Source organism: Pleurodeles waltl, chromosome 12 (genome assembly GCF_031143425.1).
Source record: "Pleurodeles waltl isolate 20211129_DDA chromosome 12, aPleWal1.hap1.20221129, whole genome shotgun sequence".
NCBI classification, from domain to species: Eukaryota; Metazoa; Chordata; class Amphibia; order Caudata; family Salamandridae; genus Pleurodeles; species Pleurodeles waltl.
Genome location: NC_090451.1, coordinates 715,963,952 through 715,978,698, shown reverse-complemented (window position 1 = coordinate 715,978,698; position 14,747 = coordinate 715,963,952). Strand labels below are relative to the sequence as shown.

At 42.8% G+C, this 14,747-nt stretch overlaps 1 pseudogene; it reads left to right on the top strand.

Annotated features, from left to right (window-relative positions):
- Positions 1-14,373, top strand: part of LOC138266968 (zinc finger protein 585B-like) — a 68,653-nt pseudogene extending 54,280 nt beyond the window's left edge.
- Positions 14,374-14,747: the final 374 nt, after the last annotated feature.

Here is a 14,747-nt window from a genome sequence, read left to right as displayed (position 1 = left end):
TTGCTGACCCTGCAGGAGGCACCCCCACGAATAAACAACTGTGAAGAAAGAACAACTGTAACAAAGAGAACCCATCCTGACCATGACATGGTGTGGCCTGACCTGCTATGAGGCAGAGGCAGCCATGTGACCAACAACTATAATCATAGGCCCAAGAGAGGAGGGCTTGCCTGGGATGAAGGACGTGCCGGCCTTGCTGTACGGGCCCTGGCGGTGATGCCACGAGGGGTGATGCACCTTACAAATATCCTGTGCCTGACTTTTAAAGTGACCCCTCCAGGAGAGACTACAGGGCCCTGTGGAGCTGGATGAAGAGGTCAGTGGGAATCTGCCCAGAAAACCTATCTTGAATTAAGTGCTGGTGCCCACAGAACCAAATGCACAGGGGTTGGGCCGATAACCCTGTGGGACTAAGATGATCAAGAGGGGGCCACAGGGATTGAAATACACAGTATTTCTACATGGGGTACAAGAAGGTTCTTATGGTGAGAGGCCTATTACAACCTGTGTGATCATTTAGCGGCCCGCCCAGAGCGTTAGGCTGGGTGGTGCAGACTGGCACACAAGGTGGATACTGCGACGCCCTTCTGTAATGGTCAGGGCTTTGATGATACGGACTCTAATATGACCTGCAGGACATTTCTTCGGTAGATGCTGTGCTGAGAGGATTGGCGGGTTCCTGGTCATCTCTCTGATCGAGTCTACAGGTTTGCTTTTCAATACTAACCAGACTAGACATTAAGTATAATGCTACAGGTGAAACAGGACTTGACAGTGGTGAAATATAAATCTCAGAGGGGATCACAGGCTAATAAAATAGTGCAATACACAGTCCCTGGCCTTGGAACTGGAGAACAGGGGTGAAGAGAGCAGCTGGGCCCTGAGCATCAAGAACAGGTGCAGGTTAAGCCAGAACATTATGGACATTAATCATTTACGTCTCGACATTCATAAATTCGGTGAGAGGGTCACAAATAGGGAAGTGGTAACACTCCAAGAGAATGTGCAGATGCTACAGGACACAGTGGCAATTCTCCAGACTAACACGCCCAAATGGAAGAACACTCAGAAGATGCCAAAGGCCGATCCCAAAGGAATAATCTCCGATTTCTTAAGGTTTCCTGAGAAGGCAGAAGGACCCTCAGCTGAATTATTCCTGGAAAATTGTCTTTGACTGCACTTAGCCCTGTTCGCCTTTCTAATTTCTTTACTATTGAAAGAGCTCACTTGGCACTGGGTCCTGTCCCTCGCCCGGGAATGCCTCCTTGGGCTCTCATAGTACGAATGTTCAACTACAGAGAAAAGGATGCAATGCTACAATACGCAGGAGCTCATGGCCCTTCTCGCTATGAGGATAAGCTGATTCATATTTATCCTGACTGCACTAGATGGATTCAGGACCTTTTTAATGGCTTCCCGGTGGTCAAGCGTAAGCATGATATTAAATATAGCCTTGTGTTCCGGGCGAGACTCGGTGTACAACACGATGGTAAAGTACACATCTATGAGTCTGCTATTTTTCAGATCACTGTCCATTATTAGTTAAATAAACACTACATAGACCTCTACCAGAATACCACATTGACGGCTCAATACAAATGCATTTACCGATCTGATATTCTGAGAGACTGTATGTCAGGAGCTGACACAATACTTTGAGATTAATTGGAAGTCCAGTGACAGTAGTCACTGTTAGAAATTGGGTCTCTAGTTGGCAGTCGGTTTGCACCCTATCAGAGTAGGGACCCTCACTCTAGTCAGGATAAGTGAGATACCCAGCTTAGATAACCCCTGCTCACCCCCTTGGTAGCTTGGCACGAGCAGTCAGGCTTATCTCAGAAGCAATGTGTAAAGCATTTGTACATAACACACAGTAATACAGTGAAAACACTACAAAAGGACACCACACCAGTGTTAGAAAAAAAGCCAATATTTATCTGGGTAAAACCAGACCAAAACAAGAAAAATCAAACATACAGTAATGAAGATATGAATTTTGCAAGAATTGACTTAAAAATGCAGTTCCTTGAAGTCGATAGCTCCGTCTGGGGCTATCATGGCGTAGTGAACAACAAGTCCAACAGTTCACGCTGGCTGCAGCGTTGCAGGCCAGCTACGGTGTCGGGAACACCCACAAACAGTGCCTTGGAAATGCAAGGCATTGTGATCCTCGCAATGAGATCTGGAGTGTGGCGTTGCTGGCATCACAGGCATCTGTTCCGGAGGTCGGTGCGGGGGTCGCCAGGCCCTTGAAGTCACACGCATTGCAGATCGAACTCCAGGCTGATGACAGAGTCGGGAGCGCAGGAGTGGATGGCGTCGGGGCTGCAGTGCAAATTGGAATGATGCAATGTGCAGTGCCCACAGGTCATGGTGCAGGTTGCAGCTCAGTGACGGCGTCATGCAGCATCGTGAGACCAGGGCTGTGGTGTGAAGCAGGGCGGTGCCTCTAGGTGACAGTGCAGGCAGCGCCGTCATTGTTGCTGAAGCACTGTTGTCGGTAGGCCCAAGACGGAGGGGCGGGCTCCGTGTGGCGCACACAGGTCGGTGCAGGATGGTGCTTTGTGTACCTCACAAGCAGTGCCCACAGGTCACAGTACAGGCATCGGTGTCAGCTTGGAGTGGTGTCATCGTGGATTCCAAGGCTGCGATGTGAGCATGCCAATGCGGACTGCAGGGCCCACGGGTCACAGTGCATGCAGCGGCTCGGTGGCGGTGGCGGTGGAGGTGAGACCTGGGTTGCAGTATGACATGGGGCACAGCTCCATGTGCCCTCCTCAGGTCACAGTGCAGACAGCGGTGTCGTTGACAGCATCGCTGTGGTTTTTCTTCTGTTGCTGCACAAAACACAGAATTCCCAGTGCTGGAGACAGATGAAGCTGAACTCTTTGCTATTCCTGAGACTTACAACAGGATACAAGCTCCACTCCCAGCCCTTAGAGAAACTTAACAAGCAGGATACCCAGCAAAGTCCAGTCTTTGCCCTCTTTAAGCCATTAGCAGCTGCTGCATGCCAACCCAGGAAAGCACACACGGCAAAGGCGCAGTACTCCTCCTCCAGCTCTTCATTTCTTCTCCTTGACAGAGGTTCCTCTTGATCCGGAAGTGTATTCAAAGTCTGGGGTTTTGGGTCCACTACTTATACCCAGTTCTGCCTTTGAAGTAAACAAACTTCAAAGGAAAGTCTCTGTTGGCCCCAGACACACACCAGGGGGTTGGAGACTGCATTGTGTGTGGGCAGATAAAGCCCTTTCAGGTGTAAGTGACCACTCCTCCCTCCACTCCAGCCAGATGGCCCAACAGGATATGCAGGCTACACCCCAGCTCCCTTTGTGTCACTGTCTAGTAGAGATTCAAAAACAGCCCAACTGTCAGTCTGACCCAGACATGGAATACACAAGCGGGTAAAGGCACAGAATGGTAAAGCAAGAAAATGCCCACTTTCTAAAAGTTGCATTTTCAAACCGACGATCTAAAAATTAACTTTACCAAAAGATGTATTTTGAAATTGTGAGTTCAGAGACCTCAAACTCCATATCTCTATCTGTTCGCAAAGGGAAACCACACTTTAAGGATATTTAAAGGCAGCCCACTTGTTAACCTATGAGAGAGATAGGCCTTGCAATAGTGAAAAACAAATTTGGCAGTATTTCACTGTTAGGGCATGTAAAACACATCAGTACATGTCTCACCTTTAACATACATTGCACCCTGCCCACAGGGCTACCATGGGCCTACCCAAGGGGTGCCTTGCATGTACAAAAAGGGAAGGTTTGGACCTGGTAAGTGGGTATACTTACCAGGTCGAATCAGCAGTTTAAAACTGCACACAAAGACACTGCAGTGGCAGGTCTTAGACATGATTTCAGGGCTACTTATGTGGGTGGCACAATCAGTGCCGCAGGCCCACTAGTAGCTTTTGATTTACAGGCCTTGGGCACGCATAGTGCACTTTACTAGGGACTTATGAGTAAATCAAATATGCCAATCATGGATAAACCAATCACCAATACAATTTACACAGGGAGCAGTGGTAAAGTGTGCAGAGACAATAAACCAGCAAAAAAAATCATAAAAAATAGGAGAAAGAAGGCAAAAATTTTGGCGATAACCCTGCAAAAAAGGCCGTTTCCAACAGTCACAGAATGGGATGCCATGAAGGTGGTCCTTAGAGGAGTATGCATGTCCACTGTGGTTGGGATACGTCGTACACTGGAGGAAGAATTATCTAGGCAGGAACGCAAATAATTGACTCTGGAAAAGGCCCTCCCCTCAGGGCAGCCTGATAGATAGAATTGGAATGCCCAACGACAAAAGACTGGAGAGTTATGGGATAGACTAGACAAATATATTAGGAGTACTAGCCAGACGTTTTGGTACTTGGAGAGTGATAAATCGGGATGCCTACTGACACGCCTCTTTAGGTTGGAAAACAGCTTCTTACTGTCTTGGCGGTGTGAGACAGTGGTGGTACTCGGCTACATACACAGCAGGTAATTAACTCTGTGTTTGCAGACCATTTAGGGGCTGTTTACACTGATCTGAATAGCGATGTGAATGTCCAGGTAATATAGTTTTATCTGAAGGGTGTCTCACTCCCTTGTCTTACCTCTGGGGACTGTGAGGTCAAGACTGTCTGTTAAGTAAGCTGGAACTGCTTAAAGCGATGAAGGTATTGAAGCTTGCCAAAACCCCAGGGGCAGATGGCTTTCTGGCTGCATTTTATCAGCAATTCCCAGACATTTTGGCCAATAGGTTGTTAGAGGTTTTTAGCAGGGGCCCTTGATACACGAGAACTGCCACAGTCTATGAGGGAGTCTCTAATAGTTGTGGTGTCTAAGCCAGGTAGGAACCCTGCTGAGACTGGCACAAATAGACCCATTTCTATGTTGAATGTAGACCTCAAGCTCCTCAGTCATGTGGTGGTGGCTAGACTTCAAGACTGATGAGTCTTTGTTTTCAAAATAAAATGTTTAAAAAAAAATAGAACTTGGAAAAAATGTTTTGCTAAACTACTGTGACATTTTAGGTACTGTTTCTTTGAAGCAAAATTTAGTAAAATGTATTGATGCTTGCTAGTATTTCCAAAAAATGTTCCTAATGAAAAATCAGTGTAACCAATTTCAACAGGATTATGGGGAAAACATTAAAATAAACAAGCATTGGCAAAGCCAATAAGTCAGACGTTGGTGGTCAGTCTTTTGGTTTTGTCAATGTGTGTTGTTTTGGCATAAAGTTTGTAAAACTGTATGGTTGTGGGAGCTGTCTGACCATCACCATTGTAACAAACACTGGCAAAAAGCAAAATATTTTTGGTCTCAAACAGCGCAAATTAACATTTTTCTTGTCACTGAACAAAATTACTTTGTGTGCTGATATGCTCCTTGTGAGTAAGGAGTTTGCTGTCGTTCACAGTGAAGCCAGCCAACAGATGTATAAAGAGAGAGAGAGACTTTTAATAAAAACAAAAAGGCCTTGTTTAATGCCAGACCTAATTAGGGGCCCAATTCTTAAAGAAAGTCACAAAAGTGCCCCCACGGCATATGTCTTTCCATTAGTGCAGATCAACATATTTCATGAACTGACAAGAATAGCCCAGAAAATCATACTCCTAAAAAGTGTGAGCTGTATTTTAGAATGGGCAAATATGCATGGTAGATTTTCTCATGTGAGAATCTGTAAGTCACTTTCCTTCCAACCACTTTTTACCCAACCATGAAAGAAGCTTTATTTCAGCCCTTGTCAGGAGTAAGTTTCCAAACATGCAGGTCAGTGGATTTGCAGACTCATAAGGGCATTCCAAACTCGGAAATGTTGCTTACCACTACCTCCAGCCCCAGTACATAGATCTGCGGGGACGGTGGCAAAATAAGGAAATTGCAAGTATTAAAGCCCTACTATAGTATAATCCCTGACTTTGTTTTTCAGGGAGGCTATCATCAGAGCCTTTCTATAATGAGATTGCTGCCATAATTTGTTGTTGCACTTCATGGCAGCAAAGGGACAAGTAGATTTTTACAGGATAAGATGATTTATGGAGCGACCTGTCCCATGGACCAGTAGATATTTTATTAAATTCCACACCCCTGTTGGATGCCTCTACTATTGATTTGCAGGGCTTATTTTATGGTTGGATGACATAATTATCATATTCCATCCGCGCATCAAGATCATTCTGAGCCCACGTGGGCTAGGTACCCATTTTGGGTAGTGACTCTGTTGCCCCTAAATAGTTATAGTTAGGTCTGCTGTTCCATAAGAATAGCATTTTGTTTTTGTTGCTATTAACTTTGACACTGTTTGACAAATCTCCATGAAACTTTCGAAAAAGGTGTTAGTTTTTCACTAGTTTATACATGGAATGTTTCGGGGTGATCTGTCAAGTGGGGGTCTAGAAAAAAGGGTGGCACCAAAATGCAAAATGACCATGCAAAATCCTGCATTTATCAATAGTACAACTGCAAAATATATGGAAGGACCTGAAGAACCTTGGTGGCAACTGAAGTGATCAGATATAGGCTGTTTAAATATCCACTCAATGCTAACCAGACAGGCCTTCAAAGACCGAAGGCATCTGCCCAGAATTGCTGTTCAAGGACAACTCTAAAGTAGTGAGCCTACCAGGTCTGAAATATTCTCATACTGTGAACACCAACATCTAATAATGACAAAAAGGATAATTATATGTAGATCACCTTGCCATATTCTCCTTGCTCAATATCTTATTGTGGCAATCATACACAGGAGGATTGTTACACTGTCCAAACAGATCTTTTTCTACACCTCTTACCTTCCCCGGATCCTTAAGATCTCTTAGCGGATAGCCTCTTACCACAGCCAGCATTGAAAATAAGATATAGAGCCTAAAAAGTGAACTACCAGCACTACAGAGGGACCTTCACAACTGTCCGCAAACCACAGACTATACACATGTGCACCTCTCTCGCACTTCCTCATTCAACTGACCACCAGACGCTGGGTTCTATAACACAATAACTGCCCCTTTGTGCTCATCACGTACGACATGGAAAGACTTCCCACAAAGGATCAGTGCAAAGACAAACCAATTCCAACCACACACCCACATTGTAGCATGCTCACCACCCCACAGATGGTAGTAAGTTCTTTACAAATGGCATAATATAATCCAATAAATAAAGGAAAGAGGATCAAAGTTTGCTGTCTTACACTGCCTCCGGATTTTAGACCAATCTCAGTACCACCACTTATATTTGCTGTAAGAAAGGCTTTTGCTGTAACAATTGAGTAACTAATCGGAGACATTAGCATTTCCTGTACCCCGGTGACTTCTGCCTATGATGCTGGTTAAGTAACCTAGGCACATGGTTTTCTCAGTGATCACAGAGATATATTCACCCTCTGCACACTGGAGGGTAGTGGATTTATGTATTTATTTGTATCTATTAATTTGCTATTTTATATAGCACAAATTAGACACAACATTTCTGATGAGGTTTCACTTTGCAAGTATGTCCCGTTTTGACTCAAAGAACGAAAGGTTTACTAAGTTAACAAGCAAACTGTTGACTAAGATAAATACACACTCTACATTGACTGTGGATGTGTTGAAAGCATAGTTGTTGTCAACTGTGCCCCAAATTGATAGACATTGGCTATTATTATGAGTACCCCAGAAACGTATGCAGTATCTATCACTCCCAATAAAATCTCAAATCCTTGGATTCTGAATTCTGTTGGGTGTGATAAATTCCACATTTCACAACTTTTCCCTTAAAATGATTCCCAATGTGCAGAGTTTAGTGCTTTCTGAAATATTATTTGCATGTCTCTTTATTTACTGGACCTTTTCTCTCTGCTAAATTTTCTCAGGTTTGACCTCTTGAAATTTACCGGGTGCGTTAAACTTCGCACACTTGTAATTGCTATCTGTGAGAAAAACAGTATTTGTACATGGATCACAAGCCCACTTGTAATCATGGTCATTGCGTGTTGGCAAGCATAGCTCAAAATAAGGTCTTAACATGGACTTTGATGGATAAATTCTGAACCACCTGGGATACTATGGTATCTTTTTCCAGGTCTGCTATGAGAGAGATAGTGTCCCCATAAGAGTTTAATCTGAAAACAATGTGTCCGCCTCAGTGTTGTCGCCACTTAGATCTCATTGTTTTCTGTTAGATGAGTGGATTCAGCTGCATCGTGGAGATGGCTTCACCTTCTAGCCAGAGCCCCTTGAATTAGAAAGATGACTGCCCCATGAAGACCCCGATGCTTCAGAATTACATGACTCACACCTAGCATCGTCCCCTGCTGCTGGCAGAAACATCCTAGGTTTCCCGGGACACCATCCTGCACTCTAGTGGTAGGGGGCTCATGCACTGCCCATCTCCTCCAAGCTTTTACATGGTTCCATGTGCATAACGTCATCTGGGCTATCCAGCCGCGATGCCAGCAGTAACTCCTTGGTCTTTATCACTCACCTGCATCCTGAGCGGCCTCCAATGCCTTAAACACTGTTGGGAAAACCGTTGTTAAAAACAAAATTTTTAGAACACAGTTGAGCCCACAAACATCAGGCCAGTGGTCTGTCTTGATTAAAATTTCTGAGAAGGTGCTTATAATCAAACTTCCGGACTACTAGGAGACAACATGACCAAATTGGCCTACATCTGATTGGCACATTCAATTTACTTTCAGGTCCCTAAAGTATGGTACTACATGTACCCAGAGCACCTAAATTGAATGCTTCTAGTGGGCCTGCAGCATTGATTGTGCCACCCACTAAAGTAGCACTTTAAAACATGTCCCAAGCCTGCCACTTCAGCCTGTAGTGCATCTTTAAACTGGCAAAATAAACCCTTTGCCCAGCCTAACTCTCCGTTTTTTAATACTTATGTCACCCCTAAGGTAGACCATAACATCTCCTAAGGTAGGGTGCATCGCAAGTTTAAGCTTTACATGGCCTAATAGTGAAAAACTCCTTAATACGTTTATCATAATTGTAAGGCCATCTCTCCCACTGACTAACATTGGGTTACCTTAGTATACTTAATTGAGAATTTAGGATTGGGATCAGATAGAGAAATTAGGGTTGCATTCAAAAGAATTGTAATTTAAAATCCTCTTTAATGGTAGCGTTGGATTTTGAGTCGCAACTGTGAAAATGCCACTTTTACTAAATTGCCACATTGTGTGCCTTATCTTTTTCCTTCCTGCCAGTGTTTTGGGTCACATGATTGTGAATGGCTCTCCTGCTGTTGGGGTTTGTGTATTGCTCACATATATTGGGACAAAGGGGGCTTAGGTGTGACAGGATGGGTCATCCTGCCAGGATGGCTGGGGGCCTAGCTGCACTCAGCCCCACTTACACTACACAGAACTGTTCCTCCTTTACACACAAAGTACCTGACACTAGACTTTTGTCAACTCTGACATTGGGGAGCCACACCCATGAAAGGCAGAGTAGTGCACCAGCTGGTGTCTACTACACAAAAAAGTAGCACTGGATATGAAAGGTGACATTCTCAGACCCCAATTCAGATCACATCTGGATCTGTGTCAGATTTGGAAGAAGGACTGCGCTAGCTCCGGAAGGACTGACCTGCTGCCTTGCTGCTGGAAGGACTGCTATGCAGCTTGGTGGTCCTGGATTCAAAGAGCAGGTCCATTCTTTCATCCTCAGAGTGACTCCAAGGGGTAGTTGGGTGGCCTCCTTTTGTGAGCTACATCAACACAACAAGCTCCTGAGGCCTTTAGCCCTGCTGCTGGAAAGAGTCCTAACCCCCAAGTGATGCTCCCATCTCCTGGACACTTACAAGTACTGCTTGTGACAAACTCTAAAACCTACAATTTAAATCATTTTCAAGAAAAATCGCTGTAAGAACTGACAGGAGATTGGGACCTACTTGCAAGCCTATCCAACAAAGGACCACCACTGGTGTGATTGACTTCGCAGCAGTTCCTGTTGAGTTCCCTACAACTACAAGTCCACAGCGTATCCCGCTAGAGAAATCTGACTTAAAAAAATTGTCTAAGTCTGAAAGTAACAATGTTCACCCGACCTAGTCCATTGGCTCCTCGACGACAACTTCTTCTCGGTCACAGCCTGCTGCCTTGCCCCGCGGATGACTATCTTTTCCTGGAAATCTTGAAGAGTCTTTCCAAGGCCAAAGGTAGTCAAGATTGAGGCCAGTTCACCCCTTGTATCTGACCCACGCTCCGTCACGATCATCCCAAACTTTTGACTTTTATCCTGTCTCTCATGACCAGATACCCATAGTTGGCGCTATTTTTCACTAAAACATTAAAAATTCATACGTTTAGTTTGACTTGTTACATTTAATTTGTTTTGATGTCATTTTTTTTATTTTTATGTACTGTATTTTCCTAAATTGGTTCGTGATTTTTATTGTGTTGTTTTTGTTTGAGTGATGGATGAACACTTTACTCCTTGCCTGTAAGTTAATTCTAACTGCTTTTGCGGCAAGCTACCGGATGCTTAAGCACCGGTTAATTTAGTTACTTTCTGTGGTTCAGCCCAACTAGGGTTTCGGTTGTTGTCTAAAGCCACCCATTTTCTTACACAAACCAACATTTAGAATAAGATCTTCTAGTACCAGTTTAGCTACATTGCAAGAAAAGGGGGATATGTGGTATTCAGGAATATGTTCTCAAAAAGTCCTATTTATTTCTTCATATATTGTGGGTTTTGTGTTGCTGGTGTGCACGACTGGCCTCTGTACTCATAATTTAAGGTGAAAAGGTAATCTACAGACAATTCAGTTGCATACGTTTTGCAAATTCATCCAGGCTTTATCACTGAGTTTTGCTGCATGTGCATAGGTTAATTGTTTTTTTAATTTAAGGTTTGGCTGTGGTTGTATTTTATTTTGCACACATGGAAATGGATGGGAAGTTTCAGGATAGCAATGTTGCCTTCTAATTTTATAGTAGTTTATATGGCTATGTCCTAGTCAGTTCTCTTATTGTTTGTATCTTATAAGAAGGTTATCTACGTCGGACTAATATTGTACTGATTTTAGATAACTTTACATTCAACAGATAGCTGACTCATGCTGAATTACTGAAAACATTTCAGATATGCGGAAGAAGAGTCAAATATTACTGTAATCAGTCTTGTGAAACTAAAGCTTCCAACAAGATAAAAAGGAACTTAACCATGAATAACCCCTTCCAGATAAAACATGGAAGAGCTACCCCGTTGATGCAGGTCTCCGAGCTGAGTACGTTCATACTCTGCGACTCCGAAAAATACTTTCTAATATCTAAGCAAGTAAACATCACTAGCTCTACATCCACATAATACATGAGCCTTGCTCCAGAGACTGATAGCAGCTGATGGCAACAGTGCCTACATTTATAAGACAATACCATCCATTCTCATTTAGTCTCTTCTCAATTCCTTCTCCAATTTTTGACTCGTGTCACACTAATGCAAGGCAGAAACCTAGACTGAAAAGCATATGGCAAGTGCTTTTAAGATAAGGCAAAATTTTTATCAGACTGATGAACCTGCATTGGAAATTCCGCGCATGCACTCGGTGTTCTCATATCTATAGTGTTTCATTAGTCATAAGGGTCGATCAGCAAACAGAGACTGCACACACAACTAACCTAGAGGCCCTAAGCCCTAGAGAAAGGTCAGACAGAAGAAGCCACCTTGCGAAGAGCTGTAATCTCCTCTCGCATCTGGAAAATTACATAGGTGAATAACCTTATGTATGCAGTGACTGGGTAAAATCTTTATCCAGGCATCCAAAATAACATCTGACCAGCAGGTGTAGGCAGCCGAGAAATGCTCCAGGTGCTGTGAATGTGAGAAGAGCTTTAATCAGTCATCCAATCTAACCTCAAATAAGTGATTACACACCGGAGAAAGGCAACATAGATGCAGTGAGTGTGACAAGAGATTAATGGTTAATCAAATCTAGCTTCTCATTGGCAGTTGCACACTGAAGAAAACCATACAGATGCAGTGATTGTGGGAATAGCTTTACTCAATTATCAGTTATGAGGTAAATTCAACAAAGACACTGGAAAAACAATACATCTACAGTAAATGTGGCAAATGCTTTATTAAAGGATCAAAACTAAGGGCACATCAGCAACCACACACACACACAAGAAAAACCATTTAAATGCAGTGAATGTGGGAATGCAACTCATGGCCTGTCAGCGAGTATATTCAGGAGAAATACCATACTGGTACAGTGAGTGTGGTGAGAGTTTTAATGAGTCCTCACAACTGACATCTTATCGGCCAATAAACAGTGGAGACAAAACATATAAGTGCTCTGAATGTGGGAAAGGTTTTACTGCGTTATCAAAACTAAAGATACATCAGAGAATGCACACCAGACAAAAACCATACAAGTGCAGTGAATGTGGGACTGGCTTTACCGGCTCATCAAAGCTAAGGATACATCAGAGAACACACACAGAAGAAAAACAGTTCAGGTGCAGTGAATGTGGGAAGAGCGTCTCTCAGCAACCCTACTGCATCACCAACCAACACACACTTGTGAAAAACCATACAGATGCAGTGAGTGTGAGAAGTGCTTTAATCGCACATCAAATCTAAAAATTTATCGGCGAATACACACAGGAGAAAAACCATACAAGTGCAATGAGTGTGGGCAGTGCTTTACTAAGTCAATGGCTCTAATGGACCATCAACGAACACACACTGGCGAAAAACCATATCTATGCTGTGAGTGTGGGGTGAGCTTTAATCAGTCATCCAATCTGAAATCTCATCAACGAATACACACAGGAGAAAAACCATACAGCTGCAGTGACTGTGGGAAGAGCTTTAATCACTCATCAAGTCTGAAATATCATCAGCGAATACACACAGCAGAAAAACCATACTGGTGCAGTGAATGTGGGAAGAGCTTTAGTCAGTCATTGAGACTACTGAATCATCAACGCACACACACTGGAGAAAAACCATATAGGTGCAGTGAGTGTGGGAAGAGCTTTAATCGATCATCAAATCTAAAATATCACCAGCGAATACACACAGGAGAAAAAACTTACAGGTGCAATGAATGTGGGAAAAGCTTTACTCATTCAACAACACTATTGAATCATCAACGAACACACACAGGAGAAAAACCATACAGGTGTAATGAATGTGGAGAGAGTTTTACTCGGTCAAGCACACTGTTAACTCATCAGCGAACACATAGTGGAGAAAAACCATACAGCTGCAATGAATGTGGAAAGAGTTTTACACAGTCAGCAACACTATTGAATCATCAACAAACACACACTGGCGAAAAACCAAACAGGTGCAGTGAGTGTGGGAAGAGCTTTAGTCTATCTTCAAATCTGAAAACACATCAGCGAGTACATACAGGAGAAAACCTTTACAGGTGCAATGAATGTGGGAAGAGTTTTACTAAGTCAAGCACACTATTGACTCATCAGCGAACACATACAGGAGAAAAACCATACAGATGCAATGAATGTGGGAAGAGTTTTACACAGTCATCAACACTAATAAACCATCAACGAACACACACTGGAGAAAAACCATACAGATGTGATCAATGTGGGAAGAGCTTTAATCAGTCATCAAATCTGAAATCTCATCATCAAACACACAAGAGAAAAAGCATACAAGTGCAATGAATTTAGGAAGAGCTACATTATTAAACCATGAACAAACACACAATAGGGAAAACCATATAGATGCAGTCAGCATGATAAGAGCTTTAATCGATAATCAAATCTGAAATATCAGAGAATACTCACAGAAGAAATGCCATAAAGTTGTAATGAATGCAGGAAGATATTTACTCTGTAAATTACACTATTGACTCATCAGCGAATACCGAGAGGAGAAAAACCGTGCAGGTGAAATGAATATGGCAAGAGCGTTACTCAGTCTGCAGCACTATTGGATCATCACCAAAAAAACACGCAGAGAAAACATACAGATTCAGTGAGTAGGTGAAGAGTGTTAATTGAACTTCAAATCTGAAAGCTCATCAGCGAACACACAGAAGAAACACCATAGAGGTGCAATTAATCTGGGAAGAACTTTACTTGGTCAATTATACTATTGAATTATCAACAAACACATATACTAAAGGAAAACAATATAGATACAGTGAGTGTGGGAAGAGCTTTCATCAGTAATCAAATCTGAAATCTCTTCAGCGAATACACACAGGAGAAAAACCATACAGCTGCAAAGAATGTGGGAAGAGTTTTACTCAGTCAAGCACAATCTTGACTCATCAGTAAATACACACAGGGGAAAACAACATGCAAATACATTGAATGTGAAAAGAGGCTCAGTTATCATCCTTAAAAGAACATCAACTAATCCACAGACATGAAAAAGCATGCTTATAAATGAAATAAATGAAGAAAAAATTTTGATGCCAGAAAAACTTTAAACTGTTATGATTTTTCATTTACACTTAAACACTGGAACAGTGTGCAGATGCTGTGAATCTAAGAACAGCCACAGTAATGCAAGAAGCCTCATGACCAAGCAGCAAAACAGGAAGGAATACCTGGATCATCACAAAAGAAAAGACAATTTCAGAGTGGAAACGTGCAATGATAATTATACTAACACTCGAAGAAACCCCATATCAATGATGAAGAGACACAGAAAACCGAACCTCATAGTTGAGAAAGTAGTAAATTGAGCCCACAATAGTGCCTTGTACACTGTACGGAGTGGTGTATGGCAGACATACAAGAACAAGTGAATGCATAAATCCAGT